At 41.2% G+C, this 10,000-nt stretch overlaps 1 protein-coding gene and 1 long non-coding RNA gene across 2 annotated transcripts in view; one reads left to right on the top strand and one right to left on the bottom strand.

Moving 5' to 3' along the window:
* LOC138948192 (uncharacterized) overlaps positions 1 to 10,000 on the top strand; it is a 74,594-nt gene that overhangs the window by 2,036 nt on the left and 62,558 nt on the right. The window lies entirely within an intron of this gene.
* LOC138948189 (uncharacterized) overlaps positions 8,594 to 10,000 on the bottom strand; it is a 19,533-nt gene continuing 18,126 nt past the window's right edge. Inside the window, exon 4 of the mRNA XM_070319693.1 lies at positions 8,594 to 10,000. This exon is cut by the window's right edge and continues 408 nt beyond it. The gene's annotated coding sequence lies outside the window, so the exon portion shown is untranslated.

The raw sequence follows: 10,000 nt of genomic DNA, 5'->3' as shown, positions 1-10,000 counted from the left end.
AATGTTACCACCACCGTCACTACTCTCTCTCTCTCTCTCTCTCTCTCTCCCTCTCTCTCTCTCTCTCTCTTTCTCTCTCTCCCTCTCTCTCTCTGATCTGTCTCTCTCTCACTCTCTCTCTCTCTCTCTCTCTCTCTCTCTCTCTCCCTCTCTCTGATCTGTCTCTCTCTCACTCTCTCTCCCCCTCTCTCTCCCCCTTTCTCTCTCTCTCCCCCTCTCTATCTCTCCCTCTCTCTTTCCCTCTCTCTCTCTCAGAGCTATGGGGATATGGAAAATATGACTCTGTGGAAAGGGTCCACCTGTTTGCGTGTAAAAAGTTTCTGAAAGTGACAATTCGAACTCCAAACAACATTGTGTATGGTGAATTGGGAAGACATCCGCTGTATATTAACTCTGCAGTCAGATGTGTGAAATACTGGTTTACACTGCTGAAGCAACCTGATTCAAGATATTCCAAGATTGCATATAAAGCTTTATGTAATTTGGCATCGAAGGGCCACACAAATTGGGTCTCACATGTGCAGAGTCTTTTATGTTGTAATGGTTTTGCTGCTGTGTGGATGTACGGAATGGTTGGGAATGAGAAGTGTTTCTTACAAGAGTTTAAAAGACGTTTACAAGATTGTTTTTGTCAAGAATGGTTCTCCTTTTTAGAATGCAGTGAACGTTTCGACATTTATAATTGTTACAAAACATGCTTGGAAAAAGAGAAATACATTGAATTAATCGAAGATATTAAGTACAGAGTTGCTCTTACTCGTTTCCGCGCAGGAGTATCCGAAATCAACGCTCACAAGTTTCGGTACGCACCAAACCAAACGACAAGAAACTGTCCTCTCTGTACAGCTGATAAAGAAGATGAACACCATGTTGCATTTGTATGTCCTTTTTATCAAGACCTTCGAGCAAAGTATTTAAAAATCTCGAACTCTAAGACGCTGCAACAACAACTTGTGTATTTCTGTGGCAGTAATGAGGAAAATGTGATGAACAGCTTCAGCAGATTTGTGTTCTTCATGTTACAGAAGAGACGAACCCTTATAAATCAGGTTCAGTGACATGTCATCAGGGTTTTAATGTATTTGTTGAATTTTATGCGTGACTATAATTTATAACTGTGCAGATACTATTGCTGTTATTCAACCACTATTGTAAGGGGCTCTGGCCTTAGACCATTAAAGATTTGTTCTTGTTCTTGTTCTTGTTCTTGTTCTCTCTCACTCACTCTCTCTCTTTCTCATATCTGTCTTTCTCACTCTCTGTCTCTCTCACTCTCTCTCTCTCACTCTCTCTCACTCTCTCTCTCTCTCTCCCTCTCTCTCTTTCTCTCTCCCTCTCACTCCCTCTCTCTCCCATTCTCTCGTTAACTCTCTCTCTCTCTTTCACTCTCGCACTCTCTCTCTCTCACTCTCTCTCTCACTCTCTCTCTCTCTCTGTCTCTCTCTCTGTCTCTCTCTCTCACCCTCTCTCTCTGTCTCTCTCACTCTCTCTCTCTGTCCCTCTCTCTCTCTGTCCCTCTCTCTCTCTCTCTGTCTCTCTGTCTCTGTCTCTGTCTCTCTCTCTCTCTCTCTCTCTCTCTCTCTCTCTTTCTCTCTCTCTGAAGATTCTGAAGCACTCAAAATGTTCTATTACGCCCACATAATGCCTCATATAAACTTCGCTTCAACACTTTGGGATAACTGCAGTGATGTTCATTTAAAAAGACTCAATTCCCTGCATCGCCGAGCTGCAAAACTTATTCTGTATGATTTGAATAGGTCCACGGATGATAAACTAAAGCTCCTGAATTTCCTCCCCTTGAAAGATCAGTTGACGTTAAACAAGGCTGTGTTCATGTATAAAATTCTAAATGACGACTGTCCTAAATATTTGCATTCACATTTCAAACATGCCACAAAAAGATGTGGGTCCCAAAAAATCATCCCTCCTATATCTCGCATAGACCTCTACAAATCGAGCTTAGCCTTCTCAGGAGCATTTCTCTGGAACTCCTTCCCCCAACAGATAAGAAATGCAACTTCAGTGAAAAATTTTAAGAGACAGTCACGTTCACACATCATTCGTGAATGAAATGTCTTGTTCGATTGTTATTTTGCTAAACATTTTGTACTAGTGTTAACGGCTGATCTGAGCAACTTCATTCCCAAATGAAAGATATAACTATGTCAATGTAATTCTGTAATTTTTGAGTTCTCCTTATGTAATTCCTTAAATGCACATTGTGTTGCATTCCATACAATGTATTTCTGTATTGTATATGATTCAATCTATATTTTGTACGTGCGTCCGTCTTTACGTGTTGTATAAAGGACAGGTTGGAAGAATAGGCTTTGCCTAAAACCTTTATCCTTTTGTAATAAAGTTCTGAGTCTGAGTCTGAGTCTCTCGCAATGCGCATTACACGATTTTTTTTAAGAACATAAAAGGAAAGAAGAGTTTTAAAAACAGAGAAACAAAGTTACTGATCTTGTGCGTTAAGCCAAAGTGAGTTATTTTAACACATTGATTGAAGACAAAAAAGACATAGCTGTAGTTTGGCGTGAAGTTAATGACATTTTAAATAAATCCAAGAAAGGATCACGTAAATGTGCAGTCACAACTTCACCTGATGAATTTAATGACCACTTTTTATCCCTTGCAGACAAATTAAAACAGCAAAAACAACCAAATGAGTATTCTGATTGTTATGATTCTTTCCTTGTCATTATGTGATGCAACATTGAGCCCCGTGGATTCGTGTTCAATTCCACCCATTGCTGTTCAGGGGGTAGGACGACTTATAGAACATTTAGAGAATACAAAAGCATTGGGACCTGATAAGATTCCACCAAACTTATTAAAGTTGTCTCTGCCCTATATTGTGAAACCAATAACTACATGAGACTTCAAAGCCTTGTTAAGCACGAACTGGATAACACTTCCAGAACTACAGTTAATTAGGTTTGAAATTTAACCTCATATTTTATCTTCTTTTTAACATAGAGGGGGAATCGAGACGAGGGTCGTGGTGTATGTGTGTGTGTGTGTGTGTGTGTCTGTCTGTCTGTGCGTGTGTGTGTGTAGAGCGATTCAGACTAAACTACTGGGCCGATCTTTATGAAATTTGACATGAGAGTTTCTGAGAATGATATCCCCGGACGTTTTTTTTATTTTTTCGATAAATACCTTTGATGACGTCATATCCGGCTTTTTGTAAAAGTTGAGGCAACACCCTCATTTTTCAATCAAATTGATTGAAATTTTGGCAAAGCAATCTTCGACGAAGGCCGGACTTTGGTATTGCATTTCAGCCTGGTGGCTTAAGAACTAATGAATGAGTTTGGTCATTAACAATCGGAAACTTGTAATTAAAAAAAATAAATTATTAACCGATCCAAATTTAATTTCATCTTATTCTTCGTCATTTTTTGATTCCAAAAACATATACATATGTTATATTTGGATTACAAACAAGCTCTGAAAATTAAAAATATGAAAATTATGATTAAAACAAAATTTCCGAAATCGATTTAAAAGCAATTTCATCGTATTTCTTGTCGGTTCCTGATTCCAAAAGCATATAGATATGATATGTTTGGATTAAAAACACGCTCAGAAAGTTAAAACGAAGAGAGGCACAGAAAAGTGTGCTATGCAGCACAGCGAAACCACTACCGCGCTAAACATGCTCGTTAATTTCACTGCTTTTTCCACAAGCGGCGGACTACGGTCATTGTGAAAAAAATGCAGTGCGTTCAGTTTCATTCTGTGAGTTCCACAGCTTGACTAAATGTAGTAATTTCGCCTTACGCGACTTGTTTATATATACTGTCCCAGGCTGTATTAGCAACTCCTCAGATTCATGCAATCAACTGTACATGTACCATTTCTTGATGTTGACATGACACCAGTCCCTCTATTAAGAATAACTTCTGTATTTATGCAGGAGAAGGAGAACGTGTCTTGAGCCATTTACAGGTACTTGCTAATTTATTGTTTCCCTTCTCAACACATAATTTCAGAGCCCTAAACCCTAACCCTAACCCTAACCCTAAATCATTAATTTTCACTATCAATCTTCTTCTTCTTCAGCGTTCCAGAATTGTCTGGTTACGTGTGAGCTCGTTTGCCCATTTGGGTTCCCCACACTATACTCTGAGAGCAAGCATAGTCAGCTTCACTCCGCTTTCGTTGAGTAGGATATGCTGGGTATTTTCGTGTTTACATAACCCACCGAACTCCGACATGGATTACAGGATCTTTTCCGTGCGCACTTGATCTTGTGCTTGCGTGTACACACGAAGGGGGTTAAGTCACTAGCAGGTTTTCACATAAGTTGACCTGGGAGATCGGAAAAATCTCCACTCTTATCCCACCAGGCGGCATCGACCGGGATTCGAACTCACGACCTCCCGATTAGGAGGCCGACGTCTTACCACCACGCCACTGCGCCCGTCCACTATCAATCAAAAATAGGACAGCTTAACCTTGTTTTCCCTTTCGCGCAGAAATGTTCGCTCAAATGATTGAGCGCGTTATACGCGGTAGTGTAAAACAAAGCAAAAAGAAATTGCAATGAGTATTTGAGAAGCCCACGAATTCACAAGCAGTGAGCCCCACCTTATAGTAAGCTTGTAACTAAGAAGCATATACAGTCAATTTGTGACCTCGGAATAATGAATAATCTGTTATGACCAGACTTCAGCATCAGACAGGCAGAGCAAAAGGTTCCTGCATCCACTCCATGCACGCAGCAACTACCAAATAAAATAAAAACTCGTAAGTTTCATCCGTGCGTTTTTGACTCACATGCGAAGCAAAAGTGAGTCTATGTACTCACCCGAGTCGTCCGTCCGTCCGTCCGTCCGGACGTCCGGAAAACTTTAACGTTGGATATTTCTTGGACACTATTCAGTCTATCAGTACCAAATTTGGCAAGATGGTGTATGATGACAAGGCCCCAAAAAACATACATAGCATCTTGACCTTGCTTCAAGGTCAAGGTCGCAGGGGCCATAAATGTTGCCTAAAAAACAGCTATTTTTCACATTTTTCCCATTTTCTCTGAAGTTTTTGAGATTGAATACCTCACCTATATATGATATATAGGGCAAAGTAAGCCCCATCTTTTGATACCAGTTTGGTTTACCTTGCTTCAAGGTCAAGGTCACAGGAGCTCTTCAAAGTTGGATTGTATACATATTTTGAAGTGACCTTGACCCTGAACTATGGAAGATAACTGTTTCAAACTTAAAAATTATGTGGGGCACATGTTATGCTTTCATCATGAGACACATTTGGTCACATATGATCAAGGTCAAGGTCACTTTGACCCTTATGAAATGTGACCAAAATAAGGTAGTGAACCACTAAAAGTGACCATATCTCATGGTAGAAAGAGCCAATAAGCACCATTGTACTTCCTATGTCTTGAATTAACAGCTTTGTGTTGCATGACCTTGGATGACCTTGACCTTGGGTCAAGGTCACATGTATTTTGGTAGGAAAAATGTGTAAAGCATGTGAGTCGTATGGGCTTTGCCCTTCTTGTTTAGTTTTTTAGGGCGTTTCCTTGAAACAAATAATAAGGTACGGGTTTTCTTCTCAAGAACTGTTGCTCACTTTAAAAATCAGCCAGAGATACAAGCTTTTCAGTCTCACCGCGTGTGCAAAACATTAAGGGAGTTAAAAATTGCTCGCTCTTTACGTAGGGCACCTAGGATGTTCCCGTTTGGTGAGCGTTCAAATGGAAGGGTGGTTGTACTGTGTGTAAAAGCCTGACAGTATCTGTGATGGTTTACGGGAGGCTTACTGTCCGGGCGTGATTTCCGATATTGAATATTCATAACAGCCGTCCAGCACCAAAACGAGGCGCCATTGTTGTAGAGGACCAAGTCCACGAAAATAAATTCTTTGAACATTTCTCACGCTCGACAGAAAGCAGCCAAGATGTTCCCGTTCGGTGAGCTTTCAAATGGAAGTATGCTTGTACTGTATGTAGCCGCTCGGGGAGCTCTGTGATGGTTTACGGGAGGCTTACTGTGCCTTTAAGGGAGCTAAATATTGTCTTAGTTGCCTAACCTCCATAATTGTGTATGTGGATTGTGATCGAGTGTTGAAGATTTCAGTGTGTCTGGTACGGCAAAATGGATCGTATTTTATCGTTCGGGGTGATGGTTCGCCACCAGGAGATCACTCGAGTTTGTCAAAAGAAGTTATTTCTTCATCACTTGGATGGCGATTTCACAATATTACGTACGTGCAAAGTTAAAAAGTGTTTTTCTTTAGTGGTCGGGAACGCGCTGCGTTTTTGGTGTAGGATTTGCTTTGCGGTGGGGATGGGGGGAGGGGGGGGGATGGAGGCGTTAGGGGGGGGTAGGAGTCAGGGCGTGTACACTGGGTAAACTCAGAAGGAAAGAGGGTTGGGGGCTCAGATTTAACGATGTACAAAATAATCGCCGATACTTTTCAGCTAAAAATTCGTAACACGCTGCTGGAGCGCCGCAGGAGGAGGCAGGAAGACCGCCTCAAACAATTCCTCCTGGCGCAGATGAAGAGTCAGAGAGTCTGAAGTAAATGTAGACTAATGGGACACCACGGTGACGAACCTGGACAGGGTTTATGCGTGGTCAGTCACAGTATAGCCATGCATGGTACAATGTAACATCAAGAGGTCAGTCACAGTATAGCCATGCATGGTACAATGTAACATCAAGAGGTCAGTCACAGTATAGCCATGCATGGTACAATGTAACATCAAGAGGTCAGTCACAGTATAGCCATGCATGGTACAATGTAACATCAAGAGGTCAGTCACAGTATAGCCATGCATGGTACAATGTAACATCAAGAGGTCAGTCACAGTATAGCCATGCATGGTACAATGTAACATCAAGAGGTCATTTAAATATAAATGTGTGTGACGACACAGGAGAACACAGGGCTAAAGTCTCTAGCTGCTATTTCGAGCAAAGGGCAATTTTGTTGACTGGAATAATGAAAATGTACTAGAATACCTCATTGCCTCCAAGAGCGCTCGTGAGAAAACCCATTATTTGAATGTGGATTTCAGAACCGCCGCTATATACTGTACAATGCTACTTACTTTCACTTTCGATTTCGTATTACCTATAATATAACCAGACAAATATCTATTTTCGCTTCTATCCGCTTCTTGCGAGATTTGAGAATTTACAGTTTTGGAAACGCGCTGTCGTTACTTTGCTACGACTCTGAAATTGATGGAGTTACTTCCCATGACACTGGAACTGCATAGAAAACGACGTCCTCCCGAGTGTGTGGGAGGCAAAAGTTAACATTTTATTGTTGAAAAAAACACGTACGTCACGATTGTATCTAGGGGATTTCTTTCCTTTTTTGAGTGAGTTATTGTATGCATATTATTTGCGAAATTCTAAACTTTTGAATCGATTAAAAATCAGTTTAAAACAGTTGCATTTTAGCCCGATTTTCTCATCCAGCATCACATTTCTTGGTCTTGTCTGGTATGACGGCTCCATTAGAATTGTCACTGAGGTTCAGTTGAACATGCTGAGGTCAAACTGATGGAGTAGTAGAACTTTGAATGTTTCAATGAAGGATAACCGCCGTCTGGCCTAAAGTGCCAGGCAGAGGGGGCGTGCATTCACCTGACCAGCAATCTGCAGGGTTCTTGAAATAAAGTATCAATTCATTGCCTCAACAACAACAACAACAACAACAACAACAACAACAACAACAACAAAATTCGTAATAGCATTTTGGACGAAAAAATCTAAAATAGAAATGTAGGATTTCTGTTTCGTTTAGGTGTTTTTGCTCAATTACAGTGTTTAATGCGGGGAAGAGAACTATAACTCCGAGCATGAATATTATTATGCGGAAGGTTTTTGCGAAAGGAAAACAGGCACCGGCAGGTTTGTGTTGAAAAAGTTAGTTGTTTTTATGAAATAGTCGGAGAAAAGGGATAACTATGTGACACACCTTGTCCTGGATAGCTGTTATATATGTTCCCTGCAGTAGATTCTCAGATATTGCCTCACCAGAGGCTCGGAAATACCCCAAAACCGACCTTCAGAAAAACAAGCAAGCTATCGACTCGGACGTGTGTGACCTATATATAATGTTTGGTTGCGTGCATACTTGAAAGAGCGGTATTTATTTCACTGCTGTTGCGCAAGTTTGCAAGGTCGCGAGTGTGTGCTTTGTGCGTCCAGTCAACACTTTGACTCAATGAGTTGTCGAGGGCCGGAGTGTTGTTTCAAGAAGAATTAAAGACATTCGCTACACGGCAGCTTGTCAGAGCTCAAACATTTGCGACGCGTGTCTGTAAAAGGATACAGCTGGTTTTGAATGTTGGTGATCCGTCAGGTTTGGGGTCCGAGTGGTTCCGTTCCCCTTCCATACTTTAGAACAATGTTTTGTGTGATGGTGCTTTGATCGAATTGGCCAAGCTCTCCCCCTTCCCCTGTCTCTCACACCCACACATGCACACACAGAGAAACACAGAGACACACAGACACAGACACACACGCACGCACGCACGCACGCACGCACGCATGCACACACACACACACACACACACACACAAACACACACGCACGCACACAGCCACTGAAAATACTTAGAAATATTTATTCTTGCAAAGTGAATCATCTACAAAACCAAACAATGAAACATGCACTGAAAATAATATGTGTTAATGATATAACATACGATAACGAGACAGGCAGATACGATCACGTTGCCTGGTTACATCATAATGTTAATGGAAATGAGTGAGTACTATTGTTAGTTTAGCATTGTGTTTTTTGTTCCTTTTATTGTTACATGTTTGTCTACCATAATTCACCATTATTATTTTGACATTATTTCAAACTTGTTATATTAAAATCGTCCGCCAAATTTCATTTGCTTTTAAGAGTACGCTCATAAGCCTAGCTTGTTGTGCTCCATGTTCCTTATTTCATGTATGCGGCAATATTCCAATGAAATTTACTGAATAAACTTGTTTAAACCAAATGACACCCCCAAGAGCATACCTTTAAGTGATATCCATAACAGATAATCTCTTAAAACTGCCCAAGGGTCAAAGCAAAGGCCTCAGTGGTCACGATCACGTGGACTGTGAAGACAGTCTCTCATGCTCATTGTTTGCATCCTATTCCGGAAGTGACGCGCCCACAACCGGAAATGACGCAGCGGACAGGGAGGCGCACCAACAGTTTTCGGGACATTCATTTTTATCGACAGAGTCTAATACTTAGTATCCTTTGCCAATTGAGAGAAAGCAGGGTGGAAAGATAAGGGGTGGTGGGGGCTGAGCCGGGGGGGGGGGGGGGCGGCGGGAGCGGAAGTTAAGAAGAGAGAAAGAAGGGGTGTAGGTGTAGAAAAGGGGGGATGGGAGCGCGCGTGAAAACAAATTCTCCAGAGTTCTCGACTGACCAAATAGACGCTCCTGGTACCCATGGCGTTGCCTCCCTTTGAATACATAATGTGTCTGATCATGACATAAACTTGTGTACATACAAGACAAAGACAGCTCAAACTGACATAAACTTGTGTACATACAAGACAAAGACAGCTCAAACTGACATAAACTTGTGTACATACAAGACAAAGACAGCTCAAACTGACATAAACTTGTGTACATACAAGACAAAGACAGCTCAAACTGACATAAACTTGTGTATATACAAGACAAAGACAGCTCAAACTGACATAAACTTGTGTACATACAAGACAAAGACAGCTCAAACTGACATAAACTTGTGTACATACAAGACAAAGACAGCTCAAACTGACATTTGCTTCGCGTTCTCTGTTTCGACGACAACCATATTTTGGGATGGCCAGGTTTGGCACTTGATGTTACTTTTGAAACTATGACTGACAAATCATATGTTTAAAAAGTAATTTTGATTTGTCGTTCACCTGAAATACTGTTTACAATACTGCAAGGGCGATGTTGTCTCACCTGTTCTTCGCCCACTATCCGTCGGTCATTCATTTTTCCAACCAG

The sequence above is a fragment of the Littorina saxatilis genome, linkage group LG15 (assembly GCF_037325665.1).
Source record: "Littorina saxatilis isolate snail1 linkage group LG15, US_GU_Lsax_2.0, whole genome shotgun sequence".
Taxonomy (NCBI): Eukaryota; Metazoa; Mollusca; class Gastropoda; order Littorinimorpha; family Littorinidae; genus Littorina; species Littorina saxatilis.
The sequence above is the reverse complement of the archived record's forward strand: the minus strand, read 5'-3'. Positions and strand labels throughout refer to the sequence as shown.